Consider the following 24,019-nt stretch of genomic DNA (forward strand, 5'->3'; position numbering starts at 1 on the left):
TTAAAAAAAAGCTGACGCTCACGCCATTCACAAAGGCAACTGGTTCTGCCATAAGCGAGGCCTTATTCAAGGACTTCCTTAGGCAAGTGGGACGTATATATTGTATCCTGTCAGACAATGGTCCACAACATCGATCATAATAGTGGCAGGGCACTTTGAGGAAACATAACATAAAGCCTGTATACATTAGTAGACACCACCCAAGCTCCAACCCTTGCGAACGCATTACGAAGAACTTAGAAAACCTTTGCAGGATGTACTGAACCAAGAAGCACGTGACTTGGGACGTGTACTTGCGAAATTTTCAGGGGCCATAAATGAGCTGTCCCACAGAACCATACTTTTCCCACCATTGATAGTATCAAAGAGTAAACATCCACCTGAACTAATACGAGAGTTTGTAGACTTGCCTCTGAGATTAGGAGTACGACGTGCTGAAATCGTAAGAGAGGCGCTCCACAACAAACATAATGAGATCAGGGGGGTAGGGGGGAGGGACAATTTAACATAGGCTAAGAGGTCCTGTAAAATCGCACCATTTGTCGAACAGACAGAAGAGAGATGCCACAAAACCTTTTCTGCTTACTATGTTCCAGTGCAGGTGCGAAACATAGCCCATACTAACTCATTGGAGTTAGAAAATATCAAATCAAGAAAGTCCTTAGGGGTACACCATGTAAGCCACTTAAAGGCTTTCATAGAATATTGTACGTAGGGGTAAAAAACTGTAAACGTAGTATAGATTTTGTAAATATTAGAGTAGAATGTAAGAAAAAAGTAATTTGTAGCAACACCACAAAGAAACAAGAAAAGGAAAGGTTATTATCAAAGTAATTGCTCAACCAATATTTTTGAAGATAGCGTTGGAATGAGCAAAATGTTCGTTTGTAGGAAAACATGTCTGACAATGAAACCGAAATGTCATGTACAAGAACAGCAAGTAGAACCCAAGAATTAGCAAGTAGTAACGTTTCAAATGTTATGATGATCAAGATCGTAACTTACACTATCAACAAAAAGTTTTGTGGATTAAGTGGAGGAAAGTGTGAACAATTAGACATTCGCTAGGATGGTGTGTAACAGCACCACGTGTTGAAGAGAAAGATCTGTAATAAACTTTCAATGTGATGAAGTCTTCAAAGAGAGGCGTCAGGACAAATTGTGTGCCTGAAAATTTTGTGTTTACAACAGAGGAAAACGTTTGTCCAAATTAATGGCTATCAAATTACGCGTTTGGTGCTCCTTGGCCAAGTCACTGCAACTTGTTTATTCTTCTGGTTCCTTCCAATTATCAGACCGACACAGAAGACCAATTTATGTAGAAGGAGGAGGGCTCAACGCAGGTGCGACAGCGATATTTTGAGTTGTTTGTAGAGGGGCTCGACGATTTGTTCATGAATAGAGGTTATTCAAGGAACGGAGGACAATCGACTAATGGGGTTGGAGAATATTTATCGAAGTTGCAAACTGAAAAGGTGTACTGTGCTCAGAAATTCATGCTAGGCTTTGTGCCAGTTGTATTATGATAAAAAAGGGTGTTTTACCACTAATGAACTTTTTTTTTTCAACAGGCAAATACCATCAAATATGCGAAAGTAGAATAGATAATGGAAAACAGTTGATAGCGACAGCTGATTGGGGACATCGAGCGCAGCAACATCCTTGAAGTGGCCGGCGGACGTCAATAAAATGGAGTTGGATAACGCATTTTAGTAATCTCAACTAAATGTAGTGGCGTGGATAGTAGAATTCATATAGTACTAAACTAGTAAAATATGTAATAACTGTACAATAGCATGCTTATTAACTGAGTAATATAAACCCTAAACCACACTAACACTAATCTGTTTGAAAGTTATGACACAAAAAAATATTTTGTCTAAGATTTATAATGATTGTGATTGAAACATTTTTAGAATATTAAAGTATTTCTTCTTTAGTACTGCAAATGATTTTAATTCAAATTGATAAAACAGAAACATGTATTCTTCTCTTCTTCTTCTGTAGTGGTCAATCCAAGGATTGGTTTGCAACAGCTACAATGGCAGCTTGTCTCCATTCTGTGCGTCTTTCAGCTTTTCTCTTCAGTTCTTTATAGGTATACATCTCACATCTTTTACCATTTGATCCATGTACCTCAGCCGTGGTCTTCCTCTTGGTCTTTTTCCCTCGACATATCCCTGTATGATTGTGTTCAGGAGTCCTTTATGTCTTAATAGATGGCCTGTAAGTTGCACTCTTCTTTTAACAATGAAACTCCAGAAGCTTCTCTTCTCACCTGCTCTTTCCAGAACCACTTCGTTTGTGACATTGTCGATACATTTTATTTTGAGCATGTGTCTATAGCACCACATTTCAAAAGAATTTAGCTTCTGGTCTTCGTCTGTCCCGAGAGTCCATGTTTCATACACATAGCATGCCACACTCCACACATACGATTTCAAAAATCTTTTCCTGATTTCAAGGCTGATACTCTAAGATGTTAAGATGTTTTTCTTCTTGTTAAAAGCAGCCTTTGCCTGAGCAATTCTACTTCTCACTTCTGCCTCGCTCCTTCCATCCCTGATAATATTACTGCCCAGATAAGTAAATTTATCAACTTGTTCAAGCAGTTCATTGCCTACATGAACTTGCACTTTCACTTGATCTTTTTTGTCGCATTACTTTTGTTTTTGCTTTATTAATTCTCATATTTTATTCTTCCCCATAGCTTTATCCATACTATTCAGTAGGACTACAAGATCTTCTTCACTTTCAGCTAGGACAGCTATATCATCGGCATATGTTATCATATCTATTCGTTGGCCATGAATTACTACACCTATCTGTGAATTTTCCCTTACTTTTTTCAGCGCCTCTTCAATGTATAGGTTAAAGATAACAGGGGATAGTGCGCAACCTTGTCGAACACCTTTCCGTATCTGCACCTCTTCTTGTTTTGTCCATCCACGGATAACTGCTGTCTCGTTTTTGTACAGGTTCCATATCATTTTTCTATCTTTATAGTCTATTCCTACTTTTTTGGGAATAGACTATAAAGATAGAAAAATGTTAAGGAACCTGTACGAAAACGAGACAGCAGTTATCTGTGGACGGACAAAACAGGAAGAGGTGCATGTGTAATGTATTATTTTCAAGAATTTTTAAATTCAAATTGATAAACCACAAATAATATTAACGTCAAAATTTACGTCGTTTCTCTTCATTGTAACGAATATGACAGGGCTATTACAAATGATTGAAGCGATTTCATAAATTCACTGTAGCTCCATTCATTGACATATAGTCACGACACACTACAGGTACGTAGAAAAACTCATAAAGTTTTGTTCGGCTGAAGCCGAACTTCAGGTTTCTGCCGCCAGAGCGCTCGAGAGCGCAGTGAGACAAAATGGCGACAGGAGCCGAGAAAGCATATGTCGTGCTTGAAATGCACTCACATCAGTCAGTCATAACAGTGCAACGACACTTCAGGATGAAGTTCAACAAAGATCCACCAACTGCTAACTCCATTCGGCGATGGTATGTGCAGTTTAAAGCTTCAGGATGCCTCTGTAAGGGGAAATCAACGGGTCGGCCTGCAGTGAGCGAAGAACCGGTTGAACGCGTGCGGGCAAGTTTCACGCGTAGCCCGCGGAAATCGACGAATAAAGCAAGCAGGGAGCTAAACGTACCACAGCCGACGGTTTGGAAAATCTTACGGAAAAGGCTAAAGCAGAAGCCTTACCGTTTACAATTGCTACATGCCCTGACACCCGATGACAAAGTCAAACGCTCTGAATTTTCGGCGCGGTTGCAACAGCTCATGGAAGAGGATGCGTTCAGTGCGAAACTTGTTTTCAGTGATGAAGCAACATTTTTTCTTAATGGTGAAGTGAACAGACACAATGTGCGAATCTGGGCGGTAGAGAATCCTCACGCATTCGTGCAGCAAATTCGCAATTCACCAAAAGTTAACGTGTTTTGTGCAATCTCACAGTTTAAAGTTTACGGCCCCTTTTTCTTCTGCGAAAAAAACGTTACAGGACACGTGTATCTGGACGTGCTGGAAAATTGGCTCATGCCACAACTGGAGACCGACAGCGCCGACTTCATCTTTCAACAGGATGGTGCTCCACCGCACTTCCATCATGATGTTCGGCGTTTCTTAAACAGGAGATTGGAAAACCGATGGATCGGTCGTGGTGGAGATCGTGATCAGCAATTCAAGTCATGGCCTCCACGCTCTCGCGACTTAACCCCATGCGATTTCTTTCTGTGGGGTTATGTGAAAGATTCAGTGTTTAAACCTCCTCTACCAAGGAACTTGCCAGAACTGCGATCTCGCATCAACGAAGCTTTCGAACTCATTGATGGGGGCATGTTGCGCTGAGTGTGGTAGGAACTTGATTATCGGCTTGATGTCTGCCGAATCACTAAAGGGGCACATATCGAACATTTGTGAATGCCTAAAAAAACTTTTTGAGTTTTTGTATGTGTGTGCAAAGCATTGTGAAAATATCTCAAATAATAAAGTTATTGTAGAGCTGTGAAATCGCTTCAATCATTTGTAATAACCCTGTACTTTAAATTCAAAATTAGAATTTATTTTTTCAGTTGCAAATGTCATTCACATAAATGTAAAGAACATGTAAGATTAGTCATAAACTGTAGATTAAGAATCGATGTACAATTGTGCAAATATCTGTCGTGCAGACACTTAGGTCACAGCAGAGCAGAGAAGGGTTCACCACACAGAGGACTCTGGAAGAAGCAATGACGTGGGCTGGTGGCATACTGTCGCTCAGAGGAACTCAAACTAAAGTGGAGAAGGGGGAGGCGGCTGAGGAGCACCATGGGACCAGCTGAAAGCAGTGGTGTTGTGGCACATGCCAAGGGACAGAGGTGAAGAGGCAGATGCCTAAGGGAAGTCGTCAAATCGGCCGAAGGAGACGCCTCGCCTACGTAGACGACCGACCCTGGGGACTGTAGAGGGAGACACGTGCTGTTCTGGGTGCCACACGAAGTGTGGTGCAACAGATGCGAGAGTCTTCCTTCTCCTCCCTTCTGCCCTGGGCAGCAACCCACTAGTCGTCTGTATCGGCCACAAGTGCTAACAGCAGCCTCGAGTGTCCAGTGTACTTGCACCGCACAGTGCACCATCTCCGCACAAGGTTGAGCAACTGCCACACCTGCACCAGTCACAACCACAATCAGTAGCATCGTGTGTCCAGTGTACATGTGCCACTCAGTGCACCAGCTGCACAAGTAGTTAAGCAACCGCTACTCCTGCAGCAGCCAGTAGTGTCCAGCATCTGTGCAGTAGACCAGCTCCACCTGAGGTTGATCAACCGACACCCCTGCGCTACCGCTAAGCAGCTTGTCCTCTCCGGTAGTGTAGAAGCTCCTCATAGAGTCGAGCCAATGCATGGACTTCTACTGCAGAGTCAGCTGTACAATGCCTCCCCTGTTTGAAATACAGTACGTGCCCCGTTCAAAATACAGTGTCTCCCACATTCAAAATAAAGTGTTTCCACAGTTCAAATACGGCGCTCTCCCTGTGAAATATGGTTTTCCTCTGTAAAAAAGTAATGTCAGATCTTTTAAAACGATCATGGTTTAAACTTTCCTGACAGATTAAAACTGTGTGCCGGGCCGAGACTCGAACACCGGACCTTTGCCTTTCGCGGGAAAGTGAGTCATGCTTGGGTAGCTCAGATGGTAGAGCACTTGCCCGCGAAATGCAAAGGTCCCCAGTTCGAGTCTCGGTCTGGCACACAGTTTTAATCTGCCAGGAAAGTTTCATAACAGCGCACACTCCACTGCAGAGTGAAAATCTCAATTATAGTTTACATGAACAAAAAATTAATTTCTGTACAACTTTTAATAATGTTTTGCATTCTCAATACGTTTTATGTTCGCAGGTTCGAATCCTGCCTCGGGCATGGATGTGTGTGTCGTCCTTAGGTTAGTTAGGTTTAAGTAGTTCTAAGTTCTAGGGGACTGATGACCTCAGATGTTAAGTCCCATAGTGCTCAGAGCCATTTGAACCATTTGAACGTTTTATGTTCACGTATTTGTCTTCTTGTAATTTTCTAACTACTGCATAACTTTTAGCAACGTTTTGCATTTTAATGTGTTTTATGTTCATGCTTTCATATTCATGTAGTATTTATTGTTTTTATCATCATGTGATGTCTGTGTTCGTCAAAGCCACTGGACACAATTTCTTTGTACGTCCTGTAGTATTTCGATGTTAAGGTAATTTACGTTTACTGTTAATTTACTATACACATATCTTTCTTATATTATATTCGTGATCCTGGTTGACTTGCAATTTTAAGCATTCAGTTAATGTAAAGAGAAACTCAGATCACTGTTAAGTTCTACATTAACATTTATTCACAGTAGTGATCCTGCTTTATTCTTGTTTTTCTTTTTTAAATTCAAGGTAAAGTAAAATAAAAGAAATGTGGACCACAGTCATTCTAGGTGTATTACCAGATTCAGGAGGCGATAGTGCCAGCTTTTGCAGCTAAGAACAGATTTTTCTGATAATTGTTTTATATGTCAGCTGCACATTGATAATCAAAAGACTTATGAGGGTGGCTGAGCAGAGACACTAGGTTTTTCATATTTTTTTTCATTTTAGTTTATACACTCCTGGAAATGGAAAAAAGAACACATTGACACCGGTGTGTCAGACCCACCATACTTGCTCCGGACACTGCGAGAGGGCTGTACAAGCAATGATCACACGCACGGCACAGCGGACACACCAGGAACCGCGGTGTTGGCCGTCGAATGGCGCTAGCTGCGCAGCATTTGTGCACCGCCGCAGTCAGTGTCAGCCAGTTTGCCGTGGCATACGGAGCTCCATCGCAGTCTTTAACACTGGTAGCATGCTGCGACAGCGTGGACGTGAACCGTATGTGCAGTTGACGGACTTTGAGCGAGGGCGTATAGTGGGCATGCGGGAGGCCGGGTGGACGCACCGCCGAATTGCTCAACACGTGGGGCGTGAGGTCTCCACAGTACATCGATGTTGTCGCCAGTGGTCGGCGGAAGGTGCACGTGCCCGTCGATCTGGGACCGGACCGCAGCGACGCACGGATGCACGCCAAGACCGTAGGATCCTACGCAGTGCCGTAGGGGACAGCACCGCCACTTCCCAGCAAATTAGAGACACTGTTGCTCCTGGGGTATCGGCGAGGACCATTCGCAACCGTCTCCATGAAGCTGGGCTACAGTCCCGCACACCGTTAGGCCGTCTTCCGCTCACGCCCCAACATCGTGCAGCCCGCCTCCAGTGGTGTCGCGACAGGCGTGAATGGAGGGACGAATGGAGACGTGTCGTCTTCAGCGATGAGAGTCGCTTCTGCCTTGGTGCCAATGATGGTCGTATGCGTGTTTGGCGCCGTGCAGGTGAGCGCCACAATCAGGACTGCATACGACCGAGGCACACAGGGCCAACACCCGGCATCATGGTGTGGGGAGCGATCTCCTACACTGGCCGTACACCACTGGTGATCGTCGAGGCGACACTGAATAGTGCACGGTACATCCAAACCGTCATCGAACCCATCGTTCTACCATTCCTAGACCGGCAAGGGAACTTGCTGTTCCAACAGGACAATGCACGTCCGCATGTATCCCGTGACACCCAACGTGCTCTAGAAGGTGTAAGTCAACTACCCTGGCCAACAAGATCTCCGGATCTGTCCCCCATTGAGCATGTTTGGGACTGGATGAAGCGTCATCTCAAGTGGTCTGCACGTCCAGCACGAACGCTGGTCCAACTGAGGCGCCAGGTGGAAATGGCATGGCAAGCCGTTCCACAGGACTACACCCAGCATCTCTACGATCGTCTCCATGGGAGAATAGCAGCCTGCATTGCTGCGAAAGGTGGATATACACTGTACTAGTGCCGACATTGTGCATGCTCTGTTGCCTGTGTCTATGTGCCTGTGGTTCTGTCAGTGTGATCAAGTGATGTATCTGACCCCAGGAATGTGTCAATAAAGTTTCCCCTTCCTGGGACAATGAATTCACGGTGTTCTTATTTCAATTTCCAGGAGTGTAGTATGTTTGAGGACAGATACAATTTGGATGCATCGGTACGCTGAAAGATAAATGGGAGACTGCCTTTGTCTAGCAGTCAGTCTAAGGAATTGTCCTCATCGAGGCTGATCTGCTTTTGAGCCTTGGTCATTTTGCAACTGGAAATGTAACCACTGAGTCACAGAACCCAGAGATCTCCATCAAATGGTGCCGGTGAGGGAGTAAATAATCATCACTGTGTAAATTCAGTAATCCATGGAGACTCCCAACAAATCTGTGTGTGTGTGTGTGTGTGTGTGTGTGTGTGTGTGTGTGCAAGCTGGCACAACAGAGGCTAGGTTTGGACTGATGAAAATATATGTTCCTTAGAGTAAATTGTTTTTGTGATGAGGGTACACCTCAGCTGTTCCCTGATGATAACAGGAAACTGATCGCTAAGGGTTGTGTTATGTAAGGTGGTGGTATTGTGCCCCGTTTCATTATCAGTTAACATCATTTGTTTGATAGATTAACATGTTTATATGATTTGCAATCGAATATTAGGTGGAGTTATCAGTTTATTAATTGCACTGGTTAATACTGGACAGCTTCACACTAACAACTGTACTACAGAATGTTTCACAAAAGTAATTTTTGTCCTAGCTAGGATAACGAGAGAAGCTGAAGATGCGATAGCCTTTGGGCAGATAGGGGCGATCTGGGAGCTTTTTGCTCAGTGGCTGAAGGGCAGAATTTTTACAGCCAGTGCAAAGCCTTCCTGTGGAGCAGCGCAGTGAGTGCTGCCTCCCATCGTCAGGGATGCAGGCAGAAGTTGAAAGGAAGCAATAAAGAATCATCTAACAAGAATCACCTGAACTTTTCATCCCCTTTGGAATGCATCTTCTGTCACCACACAGGTGGCCCGAAGTCAACAGCTAAGAAGTCTTCCGATGTGGAATGCTGTTTCCAGGAGACCCAGTGATTGGCTAAGTGGAGACGGCCTTCAGTCAGTGGAAAAGCAGATAGTAGCAGAATGTAACAGGAGTCAAGTGGAGACTGGGACTTCGAGTCAAGAAGATTCTGGGCACCTACGCGAATTCTGGAAGGAGGCATACCTGTCTGTGTTAATGAGTGTGTTCCATTATGGATGTGTTTGATTCTGGGTGGTGAACAGCCCACAACCATACTTTAACTACTGAGAGGCCTTTATATTTCGAGACGTGTGAATGCGATCCAGTGTTGGACTCCAAATTTCTCTGGTTGTATTACAGAACTGAGAATGGAGAGAATATGAATTACTAATTTGTAAATCATCGTGTTTAAGTCTGAACTGTTTTGAGCTGGTGAATATTTAGTGTACTGTAATCAAGAAATGGACTGATTTTTCACATATCTTTGATTACAGTTTCGTTTGGGGATTTTGCTACCATTCTCATCCCGCTATCAACATAACTTCACTGCTTTTCAGTGTCAATAAACTTCACCAACAGCCGTATACTTTAAGATATTTTATTTTATTGTGAAAGCAACCAGTTTCGGCAGTTCATTTTGTCATCTTCAGGCACCATACGCTTTTATCTAGATAAACGAACTTATCGTATAGCGCCATCAAACACTGGCTATCGTGAATTCCAATCGTTATATAAATGCTTCATACGAAGACGTGACAGCAGCTTTACTGCGTTTGATAAGGGTATTTTGTGTCTGTATTTTAATAGAATATCACAGGCCCACTTCCCTTTTATTTGTGATGTCCTTTCTTGAATAAATATTATTCAACATAATTCCCTGTAGTCTACCTCAGTTACAGATGTGAGAATAGAACTCTTGGCATTAAAATATTCATTTAAATTTCTTTTGTATTTCTGTGTATTTTATTAACTTGCATATATAGCCACTTCATAGAGTATTTGACTGCAGGATCATAGGTACAGGTTATTATTTGCAGCAAATTGGCTGCGCGACATGAAAGCAGACGTGCACGGCTCCACCCTATGCCTACATCGAGCTATTCGTTTTAAACAGAGCCTTGCACAGCCTATGTATCTAAAGTATGAGCAGCCACAGGTAAAGATGCAACTGATTTGCTTGTATGACATGCTGTTTAGAAGAGCAACTCACCAGCACAAAACCATTAGGTACCACTGAAACGAGCTGTTTTTGGACGTTGATAACCACTTTGCACCCAGCGCAACTCACGCAGAAGCGTCATTCAACAGTTGGACAGTTTGAATAAGCGCTGGGTTGATGATCTCGTCGATGGTATCCCATGACGGATTCAAGCCTGCATCCCCACAAGGGGACGTTCCAGGACGTACTGACTTTGCTCCAGATTGCTGTGAAACACCCCACATCACAGGAAACAGACGATTTCATCGTTACACAAAAGTTTCTTTTTTTTTCGAGTTAGTGATTTGGACACACTGTAGATAGATATATATGAATTCCAACAGTCAGTTTTTGTTTTCTGTGCAATGAAATTCGAAATAGATGGGCGATGCAAAAGTTTTGTTGATCTGTGTACTTTCATTCTGCAAAACACTGTGAAATGCACGAAAGAGTGCACTTCCTATTGTAGAACATACATAGGTATTTCAGAAAGTAACGTGTCGTCCTATGCTAAGACCAATGCGCAACGAGGTGCTGCGTTGTCAGAATAGACTACAACTCCTGAAGATGAACAGAACATGTTTGAAACGTGTTGTACTATGTTAGATTAAACATAAAACAAAAAATAAAAAAGTGACTGCTAGCAGAAATTACAAATAAATAATTATCCCACACAGCCACGGTTCACAGACGTAGCTATTATGGCCGAAAAGAACTACATTTCTGGGTTCCCTGCAGACACAGTTTGTAAAGCCGGAAATGCATGTCCTCCTATTTCCATCTACTGTACTATAATTTTTTCCTTATTTTGTTACCTGAAGATATGACATTTCTGTGTCTTTATATATTGTCATTGTTTTACAATTTGTATATATATATTTATGCATTTATGTCGATGTATAATTGTTTTGTTTTGTAAATATTATTTGTATTTTTACGCTGGGTCTTGCCTAGGGAAAACTATGCTATCTAACGATTACATCGATAGGTCGTGTGGAGAACCAAAGTGTTTAGGATCTTTGGTAGTGTTAACCCTGCCGCGTGGAGCGCGGGCAGAACAGAGTCTGGCTGGAGTAGGGCAGTGGAGCAGGTGTGTTGAGTGACGCCCCCGCGAGTTGCCGCGCTTTTGGGGTTTGGCACCATATAGTTGTGCTCGACTTGCTATGATAGTTTCTGGCACGGTGTCACGGACGGGAAACATTAGCTGGCACACATCAATAGCCCGTTTCTCTTGGTGACCGTGTCGAGAAGAAGGCGCGCCAACATCCAGCTTCTGCAACAGCGATGGCCGACAATAAGTGATTGTCGCCACCTCCTCGATCGACGACTTCAAACCTTCAATCAACCAACAAGGAAGACTGAAAGCACGTTAAGCTTTAGAACTATATGGCAGACCTCAGCTTTTCAAACTGTTCCATTTGCATCACTAAAATACAGCAACTTAGCATGAACCTTTGTTGCTTATTGTCCCAACTGCATTACCAAGCAGGGTCCCTTCCTTTTCCGAAATGAACCCGAGTGTCGTTGCAGTTCAAACGCCAACATTACAGTAATATCATACCATTTCACTGCTTTAATTTCAAAGTTCAGGTAAAGTATTCTTAGCTGGCTACAATATTTAGATTACACAAGCTCAAATTAAGAGTGTGAGTTTTGTTACCATATTTTAGCTTATCTGTGACTGCAGCTCAGATTGGTATGTACTAAATTTTACTATTGTTAATTGTTCAAAATCATTTAAGTCAAGTTCAAATTTAAATCTCTTATTTCCAAATTACGTAGATTCAAGTTGCTTTTGAGATGATTGTTGAGGTAGCCCTAGACTAACCTTATTTTATTGAATTCCGTAGTGCTTCAGAAACAAAGTTCACTATTAATTTCAGTCACTAAATTAACTTTCAATTTTCCAGTTTTATTAATTCTTTTGCTAAATTAATTCAGAGTGTAGCGAAATTTATTACTTCTGAGAAACATTCAGTTTTCACACCACACGTGTCAACCTTCAGTTGCCACGCTTTTAATGCTAATTATATGTGGATTAACCTTTCATTTTCAGTTATTATAGTAGTTGTCCATAGGACTGGCGATCGTAATTTTCCCCAAATCCCAGATATCTAATTAACGCCAGTTAACTGTTAACGTAACGACTGCACATTTACTTTCTTTATAAACTTAAACATTTTTCAAAATTAATTTCCACCAATTTCATTTGCATCTTTCCTTTCATTTAGATGTAACCCTTTCCACCCTCTTTACCGACAGATTAACTTCGGTGACGATTGCTTTTCCCAAATTTCCATTAGGTACACGCGGTTTAATTTTTCACTGTCATTAAGGTCGATAAGTGAGGGGGAGGTTACAAGTTCCGCTGCAGTATAAACAACACGTGCATTATAGAGTGGCAGTGAAATGGCGCGGCGGCTAGTAACGTACTCCAAAGTTGAAGTACGAGGGACAGTACGATGCTTGTGGACAAAACGTCTAAATTTAACACAGATTCAGTGTAAAATTCTGCCGGTACGTGGACCGCATGCAATGTCGCGCCCAGTGTTAGTCAAATGCTGCCGACAATCTGATCACGGCCGCACAGACGCGGGTCATGCTGACTCGGAAGGAAGGCCAACGACATCGATCACAGGCGAAAAAGTCCACACAGTCGAGGAAGAAAAGAGAGTTTCCTACTTTGAGGACGTTACCCAGCAGTTCTCGAATGGCTCTGTGACCATGGGGAGGATTTCTGTAGTCGGGATATTGAAGGATGGGTAAAATGTTTACAGACGTGACTATGTTGAAGAATAGTGTCACGTATTTGAATCACTCAGAAATGTAGTGCACCATTCAATTAAAGATAGGTGGCCTGCAATAAAAACGTGTAACTTACTTTCTGAATTTAGGGTGCCTTCCCCTTTAATTCGCGTATTAATCCGAAGAATATTTACTTAAATGCAGCTGAGAACGCTGTAATTAGTCTGATCGTGTCTGCGTGCTCCCATAGGGAGCCGATAGTATGGGATTGTAGCAAAATTCTATATACCTCACGTGATACTGGTTCTCGAAACGTTGTAAGCAGTCTTTCCGAGACAGTTGGCGCCTGTCTCAAGCCTCTGCAGATTTTTTTTCAACATCTCTGTGACGCTCTCCCAGCTGTCAAACAAATACATGGCCATTCGTCTTGCCCTTCTTCAATATATTTGCACTGTACAAGTGCAAAGGAATGTTCCTAGAAGGTTACGTGCCCATAAGATGCATAGCAAACACTGTGTCATAATGTGATATGGTTGTCAACAATTCGGAGCCTACAGTCAAATCACAGTGTTGCAGATTATTGGCGTACGGCCGCGGTATGATAATGGAGGGCCATAGCCAGTCCGACGAAGGAAATAAAAAATATTTTCGTTTTGAGTGTCTGCCGCATCCTGTATACAGGGTGTCTCACAATTCATGTTATACACTTCTAGAGGCTGTAGAGGGGACTTTGTAGATCAAGTTTTATGTAGCAGCCCATGCCTGGAAACGTTATCCAATGACGCTACAGAGCGTCAAAGTTATAGGCACTGGCACCTGTAGATTTATGTATATATAGGGTGATTCCTCGTTGATTTTACAAACTTTCTATGAAGATAGAGAAGGATAAATGTATCAGTTTAAGATACGGGCGTCTGTACTGGAAACGAACGAGTCGAAAGTTACAACAGGAAATCACTCTGATACCTCTGACAGTGGAACACATATGCCGGTACTGCTGTAGCTAAGAGTGTAGGGTATGCAACTTTCAGACGCGGTAATATGGACCGAAAGAAATAAAATTGTATAGTAACAATGGGATCTAAAATGCATACCTCAGGAGCTATCAGCACTTGTTCTTCTTCGCTAGTGTGAAATACACTTCCTCTATTGAACAAGTGCTCATAGCTCGTAAAGTATCCTTTTTACTAGATTATTTTTTTTCTTTTGGTCCTCTGAAAGTTGCGTACCCTGCATTCTTAGCAACAACAGTACCGGTACATACATTACACTATCAGAGGTAACAGAATGATTTTCTCTTGTAACTTTCGACTTGTTCGTTTCCGAACCACGGACGCTTAACTCACATTGACAAACTTATCCTTCTCCATCATCCACCACGGAAACAATCCGTATGCACATACATTTACAGGCGCCGGCGCCTGTAACTTTGACACTCTGTAGCGTCGTTGTATGACGTCTCCGGACTTGGGTTTATAGGTAAGGCTTGATCTACTAAGTCTCGTCTACAACCTCTAGAAGTGTGTGACATGACTTGCGAAACATTCTGTATTTGTCTCAAACAGTTGCATCTTCATCCACATTCACACCTACATCCTTTCTCTACGAGTCACTATCAACTGCATGGCAGAAGTCACTTTGTATTGTACGAATGCTTGCGTTTCCTCTCGTTCTATAACGGGTGGAAAGTAGAGACAATGGCTTCTTGTCTGAGCTGTTACGTACCAAGTTTCACCTGCTGTACGATCTGTCGACGTCAGCGGGATAGATCATAGGCGTCCGCAAGGGGGCGGGGGTCAAGAGAGTCACTTGCCCTTCCTGGAACCTGTGGTAGACTTTTATTAATTTCAAAATTCTTACGGTATTTTTAGAATTGGTTGTCTCTGATTCTGCTCAACCGCATGCAAGGGGAATAGTGGCTTTAGCTGAAACTGCCAACATCAGTAACTTCGAAGTAAATATCCTTGGTGTGGCAATGCAGCGTAAATCACTTAATAAAAGCGAGGTCTCCGGTCCAGATTGAATGTCAGTCAGGCTTCTTTCAGAATATGCTGATACAATAGCTCCATACTAAACAATCATATAAAGCTGCTCGCTCTTCGGAAGATCCGTATCTAAAGACTAGAAAGTTACACAAGTCACAGCAATACCCAAAAAGGGCAATAGGAGTAATCCGCTGAATTACAAATCCATATGCTATCGTCGATTTGCTGTAGGACTGGAGAACATATACTGTGTTCGAACATATCTAACTCTTTATTCTCACGAACTAATGATTGCTATCTACAGGGGATGTCAAATTGATTCCATGTTTTAAGATTTCCAGAACTCTTTTGACACCGTTCCTCACAAGCGACTTCAAATCAAATTGAGTGCCTATGGTGTATTGCTTCAGTTGTGTGACCGGATTTGTGATTTCCTGTAAGAAATGTCACAGTTCGTAGCAATTGTCTGAGCAGCTGTCTTAGAGTGTTTGCAGATGATGCAGTCATTTATCGTCTTGTAAAGTCATCAGATGATGATAACCAATTGTAAAATGATTTAGACAAAATATCTGTATGGTGCGAAAGTGGCAGTTCACTCCAAATAATGAAAAGTGTGGAGTCATCCACACGAGTACTACAGAAATCTGCTAAATTTCGCTTACACGATAAATCACACAAATATAAAATCTGTAAATTCAACTAAATACTTTGGGACTATAATTACTGTCTTGAGGCATTGCTATCTTAGGGCATGCGACTCTTTACAGAACATTGCCGAAGTGCAGTACTCAATCTTTTCTCCGTCACGTCGTTGCACAGTCCCTAATGTGCTGCAGAAAGACGCATTTCAGACACCTAATACGGTACAAAAATGGCTACATATAATTGCATGACAGTCGTCACCAATTCTCTCGAAAACAGCTCCTTCGATGGTGCACGTCTTAATGTGAACAGTAAGTTTGTATTTGACCCATCAAGGCTTACGGAAACTTCACAGGGTCGGATGATTATAGTAGAGTGTGTAGAACAGGGTCATGCTGTAGTGTAGATGGATTTACCTATACTTCAGGTGCCGACCCAAACATAGAAAAAATACAAATTTCCGCGCTCATCGAGGAGAAAATTCTGAAATATCAAGGTTGACAGGTGTTTTGTCCATTTTAAACTATATGGGGTGCAACCCTACGGAAGGCCCGCCCCTTTAACCGAGCGGTCTAACGCACGGCTTTCCGGGCGGGAAGGAGCGCCTGGTCCCCGGCACGAATCCACCCGGCGGACTTGTGTCGAGGTCCGGTGAGCCGGCCAGTCTGTGGATGGTTTTTAGGCGGTTTTCCATCAGCCTCGGCGAATGCGGGCTGGTTCCCCTTATTCCGCCTCAGCTACACTATGTCGGCGATTGCTGCGCAAACAAGTTCTCCACGTACGCGTACACCACCATTACTCTACCACGCAAACATAGGGGTTACACTCGTCTGGTGTGAGACGTTCCCTGGGGGGGGGGGGGGGGGGGGGGGAGGAGGTCATCCGGGTGGCCGAACCGCACAATGACCCTGGGTTCGGTTTGGGCGGCAGAGGGGTGAAGTGGACTGCAGTAGTTGTCGTCGGGTTATGGACTACTGCGACTGCGGCGGGGATGGAGCCTCTCCGTCGTTTCTAGGACCCCAGTCAGCATACAATACAATAAAATACAACCCTACGGAACAGCCAGCCATAGAGTTATGAATTCTGTAGTCCACCTTCCATATCTACACAACTTTCTGAATTATTTCGTTTGAGTCCTAGGCTGCTAAGAGTTGGTTCTCTCGACCAGTTTGATGCCTTTTCTCCAAGGTTTCCTGTATCCATATTCATATTAATAACATAGAAAGATGTACTTCAGATATGCTAAAGAAATATGCTTGCCTTTGAAGTACAGCAGTAATCTGCTTTTAAAAAAGTGTTGACTAGATAACTAACTATCAAACGTAAAGATACAATAAGCTTTGTGTTCTTCCTGCCAAATTTGTTTCTTGGGATGCGGCACGTTCTCAAACTCAAATAGAAACACCGAGAGGCAAGAAGTTTCGGAGCCATGATAAACTGAAAGAAACGGGGCTGTTTTCTTCTTCACTTGAAAGTTAGCCATTTCACTAACTGCCACTTGCATTGTTCTAACGGTTCCAAAGCGATAACACGTTTGCCGGCCGAAGTGGCCGTGCGGTTAAAGGCGCTGCAGTCTGGAACCGCAAGACCGGTACGCTCGCAGGTTCGAATCCTGCCTCGGGCATGGATGTTTGTGATGTCCTTAGGTTAGTTAGGTTTAACTAGTTCTAAGATCTAGGGGACTAATGACCTCAGCAGTTGAGTCCCATAGTGCTCAGAGCCATTTGAACCATTATTTGATAAAACGTTTTCAATCCACTTTAGCGTATTCCATGAATCTGACATATAAAATTGATGTTGTACTTATTGTTCCTCGTAACTATGAATTTTGTGTTACTCGGTGGTAAACAAAATTACCTAAGCTACTAGGTTTTTTTTTTTTTTTTTTTTTTTTAAATGGACTTGTAGTCCCAGGCGGAAAAATTTTGCCTAACGTGGACAGGTGAAGGTGTGGTGAAAAAAGAGCTGCTAGGAGTTCCGACAAGATCTTAATAAATCTTGGGGAATATTTTGTCTGCGGGAATGCAGCTACCCAGTACCACTACGGGAAAAAGGAAAAAGTCGTTACTTCAACGGCACACATGACTGATAAGTGTGGCGCTCTAGAACTTTTTCAACTCAAGTAATCATTGTCGATGTTGTGTCCACGTCGATACGAGTAAAACTGGTGTATTGTCTCAGCTAAGTGCATTTCCATAACCGTGGCGTGGTGACGAGCTGTTGGCGGATAGAAACTGGTTCGTAACAGCAGGAGGCAGAATAAGGAAGTGGTCTACCACAAACGGCATTTTCACAACTGCTTGCAGAGTTTCAACCAACTAACTACTGGACGATCGAGTCTAGGTCGCTTGCGAATTAATGAAGGCGGAAGATAGTTCCCTTGCAGACAGACATCTGAGGAGGAGGTACACATACACCGATGAACCAAAACATTACAGTCACTGCCCACCGCGAGACTGGATACCCACCTGGTGGCGTTGCGGGCACGTGAAGTGATAAAAATGAATGTAAACGGAGCAAAGAGGATCGGGAAATCATTCTGACGACGATACGGGCTGCAAATGCGGAAATACACTGACATAAGCGACTTTGAGAAAGGGCAAGTTATTACACTACTGGTCATTAAAATTGCTACACCACGAAGATGACGTGCTACAGACGCGAAATTTAGCCGACAGGAAGAAGATGTTGTGACATGCGAATGATTAGCAAACAGCAGTTGACCGGCGTTGCATTGTGAAACGTTGTTGTGATGCCTCCTGTAAGGAGGAGAAATGCGTACCATCACGTTTCCGACTTTGATAAAGGTTGGGTTGTAGCCTATCGCGATCGCGGTTTATTGTATCGCGACATTGCTGCTCGCGTTGGTCGAGATCCAATGAGTGTTAGCAGAATATGGAATTGGTGGGTTTAGGAGGGTAATACAGAACGCCGTGCAGGATCCCAACGGCCTCGTATCACTAGCAGTCGAAATGACAGGCATCTTATCCGCATGGCTGCAACAGATCGTGCAGCCACGTCTCGATCCCTGAGTCAACAGATGGGCACGTTTGCAAGACAACAACCATCTGCACGAACAGTCCGACGACGTTTGCAGCAGCATGGACTATCAACTCGGAGACCATGACTGCAGTTACCCTTGACGCTACATCACAGACAGGAGCGTCTGCGATGATGTACTCAACGACGAACCTGGGTGCACGAATGGCAAAACCTCATTTTATCGGATGAATCCAGGGTCTATTTACAGCATCATGATGGTCGCATCCGTGTTTGGCGACATCGCGGTGAACGCACATTGCAAGCGTGTATTCGTCATCGCCATACTGGCGTATCACCCAGCGTGATGGTGTGGGGTGCCATTGGTTACACGTCTCGGTCACCTCTGTTTCTCATTGACGGCACTTTGAACGGTGGACGTTACATTTCAGATGTGTTGCAGGTCTTGTACGGGCCTTTCTGGATACGGAAAATGTTCGACTGCTGCCTTGGCCACACATTCTCCAGATCTCTCACCAATTGAAAACGTCTGGTCAATGGTGGCCGAGCAACTGGCTCGTCACAATACGCTAATCACTGCTCTTGATGAACTGTGGTATCGTGTTGAAGCTACATGGGTAGCTGTACCTGTACACGCCATCCAAGCTCTGTTTGACTCAATGCTCAGGCGTATCAAGGCCGTTATTACGGTCAGAGGTGGTTGTTCTGGGTAGTGATTTCTCAGGATCTATGCACCCAAATTGCGTGAAAATGTAATCACATGTCAGTTCTAGTATAATATATTTGTCCAATGAATACCCGTTTATCATGTGCATTTCTTCTTGGTGTAGCAATTTTAATGGCCAGTAGTGTATTTCTCGGAGCCTGTGAACGAGTATCTCGGAACGGCGTATCAGGTTTTAACCTTCCCGTATAAATAAAAAATATAAAAAAATAATGATGTGTAACCTCTCCGAGCAGAAAACAAAAATAATTAGATTTGGATAATTCTGACGTATGGAAACTGATAAATCTTAACTCACGAAATACTGTTAATTTTGACGTAAGCAGCGCTACGCCGTGACCCTGTGAAATCAATCTGAATCTGTCCGTGAGAAATAAACTGAAAAATTATTACCTCGTGATGGTGTCGCCGGATAACGCTAATACTGGATAACATTTGTCTGAGATCTGAATTACTAGAAAAACTGACTTTACTTAGTGACACAGCCGCACAGCTGGTCGTCTGATTACTAAAGAGCACATAACTATGATCTGACAAAAATTCTGAAATATTTTAATTTAGATAAATGACTGGATATGGACTGGCAATGACTTAATGGGAAATTATAGTTTTATAGTTGACTGGTAAAAACTATTATATTCTGAAAATTTTTTTACGTTATTGATAAAGATCTACAATCCGTTACACGGGATAATTGAATATATTACAAATCTGGGTCAGCTGGTGCTAACGAATCACAAAAGAAAAGAGTGAAACAAATTCACATTAACATCTCAGACAGGTGACTTAAGTACGAGTATGCCAATAAAAATAATCAAATTTACCTTACAATAGAGGGTTGACTTAATTACACTGTTGGTTTTTCATTATATCAACAATTGTTCATTTGTTCATCATCACATTCCGTGGTATCATTTAGCTCTGCGGCTGATCACTATTATTATTCAGTTCCATATGATAAAATTTTACAATTTGTTCTGCACTGTGACTTTAACAACTACTAATTATAAACTGCGCTTACCAGCGACAGACTACAACTACACTGTAGCAGAGAGCGATTGCAACTGCCGCAGAGACTGCTCTGACCTGCGACTGTATTGCAGGTCTCTTTTAACAGGGACAAAGATATTTTATGTCTCAGGCAGCGCCTGTGAATTGTCGTTCTAGCAAGTGAGCAATACATCGAGATTACATTTGCTCCAGCAGGGTGGTGAACCCCTTACAAGGTTGAATGTTCACTGTCGTGAGCATCTACGAAAAGTGGTAGAAGAGCGGTGAAACAACCACTAGGCCCTAAATGATTGGACTCCACGACTCTTCACAGAACATGGGGTTTCGAAGCTCGTCTGCAAAGCTTTCTAGCAAAAATACTCTCCAGCCTTCTGGACTGATTTATTGACTTTGATACCATGATCGCTAATCCCTGTCTCCATAATGACACCGTCGATAAGGTCAGTCCTGTTTATAGCTACAAGGTCTAAAATATTTCCATTGCGTTTGAGCTCTCGTACTAGCAGCCAAGACAGTTTTCGGAAACCTTATTCAAAAATACTTCACAAGACTTCCTTCCGTACCCGTGCAATGAATCCATAGACGTCCTAGTCTACAGTCGGTAGGTTAAAGTCGCCTCCAATAAACATTGTGTGATGTGGATTCTTGCGCGCTGCCGATGGTTCTCTATCCTTCAGTAACTCTAGAACTGTCACCGTGGATTCGGGTGGCAGGTAGAAACATCCAAAAATCAACTTCGTTTCACCTTGACTAGTTATACGCGTCCACATAACTTCACACAGACCATCACACGTCCACGTTTACATACAACACAACTTGCGAAAGACGAAATCATATTTCGGAAGTAGATTTTCGCTTTCTTGTTCACATGTTAGATGAGGAGCTAGATTACGAGCGCAGTCAAAAATCAACAGCTACGTCTATACTCCACAGGCAACCTTACGGTGTGTGGCGGAGAGCACTTTGTATACCACAATCACTTCCCCCATTCCGGCGTATATTTGATGGGAGAAATGATTGATCGTAAGCACCCCTAAGAGCTCGAATCTCTCTAATTTTATCTTCATGGTCCTATATCGAGATATACGTAGGGGAAGGAATAAATTAGTTACCTCTTTCAGAATTATCCTGGAATTTTAACAGTAAATCACACTGTGGCGCTACACGCTCCTCTTGCAGCCTCTGCCGCTGGAGTTGGCTGAGCATCTCCGAACCTGTAACGAAACGCGCTGCTCTTCTTTGGATCTTTTCTATTTCCTCTATCATCTCCTATTTAGTATGGATCCCAGACTGCCGAACAAAATTGGTCGAATAAGGGTATTGTAAGCTACCTCCGTTGAGGGTCGAAAACATTTACTGAGAATTCTTTCATTGAATGTGTTTGGCATCTGCCTTATCTGCGATTAGTTTCATACGGTAATTCCACCTTACACTGCTCCGTATGCATGTTGCAGTTATTTTATGGATATGACGGCATCCAATGATTGTTCTGCAAATCGTGTAATCATACAACAGTGAGGTTTTCTGCCTCTTTATGCGCAATACGTTACATGTTCCTAACAAGAGAACTAGTAGCTGAGGAAAAAAACATAATTAAAGAGACAAAACCACCACAGAAGAAAACGTAAACACAATTAAGAAAAACCTACAGAAGACTACAGAAAAAATTAAAGCAAGAAAATTTCATTAGGACAAGTGCAATTCAGTTGTACTCATAATAGGGAAGGAATACTTTCACGAAACATTAGAATTCACCACAGCAACAATATCACAGAACTAATAAGTGAGCCAACAAACTGATACCAAAGAAACTTACAAGAAGCTCTGAAAAATATGGAAACGGTTTTCACAGGTACACAATTAAAAAAAATGATACAGGAAAATCCCAAGGCCCCCACTCTGAAATCATTGCCTGCAACTGACAAATCAAATACCCCTGTAAGACAATTGATAAACTTAACCAATGAACCTATCTACTACTTAGCTAAACAGACACTCACATTAAAACAGATAATATACAATCACATGGGAAACACAAGCTTAAGAAACTCAAGTGACCTAATAGAAAAATAAAAGAAATGGAAACATACCAAATACAGCGACATTAATTTCATTATCACATATACGCAAATTCCAACAGAAAAAATACCATCAGAGAGAGAAATCAGTAACTACAAAGAAACATACCTGTAACAAACGTGCAAGAAATATCAGCCATACTCAGGCTCATCACAGAACAAAACTACTTTTTTCTTAAATTTTAGTTTATTTGCCTTCAGTTTGTGCCCATTCAGCATCTCAGCAATGGAAAGATGATACAACAGTGTATTGGAGACGATTTTCGTGTCAGTATCGATACGAACGTAAGAACAACACAACACACAGTCCCCAGGCAAAGAAAATATCCGACCCGGCCGGGAATTGAACCCGGCCACAATCAGTTAACCAAATTGCTGTGCTAACCCCGCAGTTGCTGAGGTGTACGAAACTGCTTTACATTCAACAAGTTTTACTAGCAACAAGAAGGATTATCTATAGGATTCCCTAGCTGACATTTTCATGAATCACATAGAAATTCAAATCTTCGACAAAACTATAAAATAAAAGCAATTAAAAATAAAATATTGCTACCAATGAGTAGTCTATATAATTTGCCTAACATATGAGCTACACACTCGTATAAAAGAACTTCACTATGACATAAATGCCATCTATGCAGAAATACAATTCGCCGTTGAAACACACAGATGAAAGACAATTTCTTAGACCTCACAGTACGCAAGAGAAACAACAAAAATGAATTCACAATTTATAGGAAATCTACAAATACCAGCACAACCATTCACAACCAATTCAATCACCCCATAACTCAAAAACATGTCTGTTTTAGATACTTTCTACACAGACTGAATAGAACTCCTGTGAACAAATACGACTACACATAAGACCTAAACGCAGTTAAACAAACTGCACAGGAGAAATGGTACGATGCAAAGACAGTAGATAAAATAAATAACAATATACAGAAACAGGCAACACAGAGCTAGGAAATATATGCACACACATAAACAACACAATCCACAACAAACCAGTAAACAGTAAGCAGCAAATAGGACATAACGACTTACAACAACGAACTTACACGTAACGTAGACAACATTCTATAGAGAGAAGGACTCAACGTAAATCAATGACACAATTCGTAACAATTTTAAAGAGATACCACCAATATCTACAAATATGGTCAATCTGATTTACACCTATCAATTTGCAACTACTGAATATCTGCGGATGTGAGTCAAACATGCAAGAATTCTAGAACTCGATACACAGAACGTCTGAGCATTGAAAAGTAATAGCTCCCACTGAACATTTGCTGATCATCTAATACCACAGAAGTACCAACTAACGAACATAGAATCTGATTTAAAAATTAAAAAAAAACTAGTAACAGCCTCTACCAAAGAATAACAAGAGAGGAAAGATGTCACATCAGATCAGTAAGTCAAGGAAAGTAAATACTAAATTAATACACATCAGTGTGCAATAAATGATCCCTCTTTGCCACAATAGGCGAACTATAACAGAGTCAAAATTAACAAAACCGACAAACTGCAGGAACGGATTTCTGACTGTAAATGGAGGAAATAAGGTCCTATGAACGTGTGTCCTTTTGAACGGGGCAGAGTAGCCAGTGAACCCGCAAATCGGGGAATACCAGGGACGTTTTAGAAAGGGTAGGTGATGCTCGGAACAAGTAGTGAACCTCGAAAATCAAGGGCAA

Source organism: Schistocerca piceifrons, chromosome 2 (assembly GCF_021461385.2).
Source record: "Schistocerca piceifrons isolate TAMUIC-IGC-003096 chromosome 2, iqSchPice1.1, whole genome shotgun sequence".
Classification (NCBI taxonomy): domain Eukaryota; kingdom Metazoa; phylum Arthropoda; class Insecta; order Orthoptera; family Acrididae; genus Schistocerca; species Schistocerca piceifrons.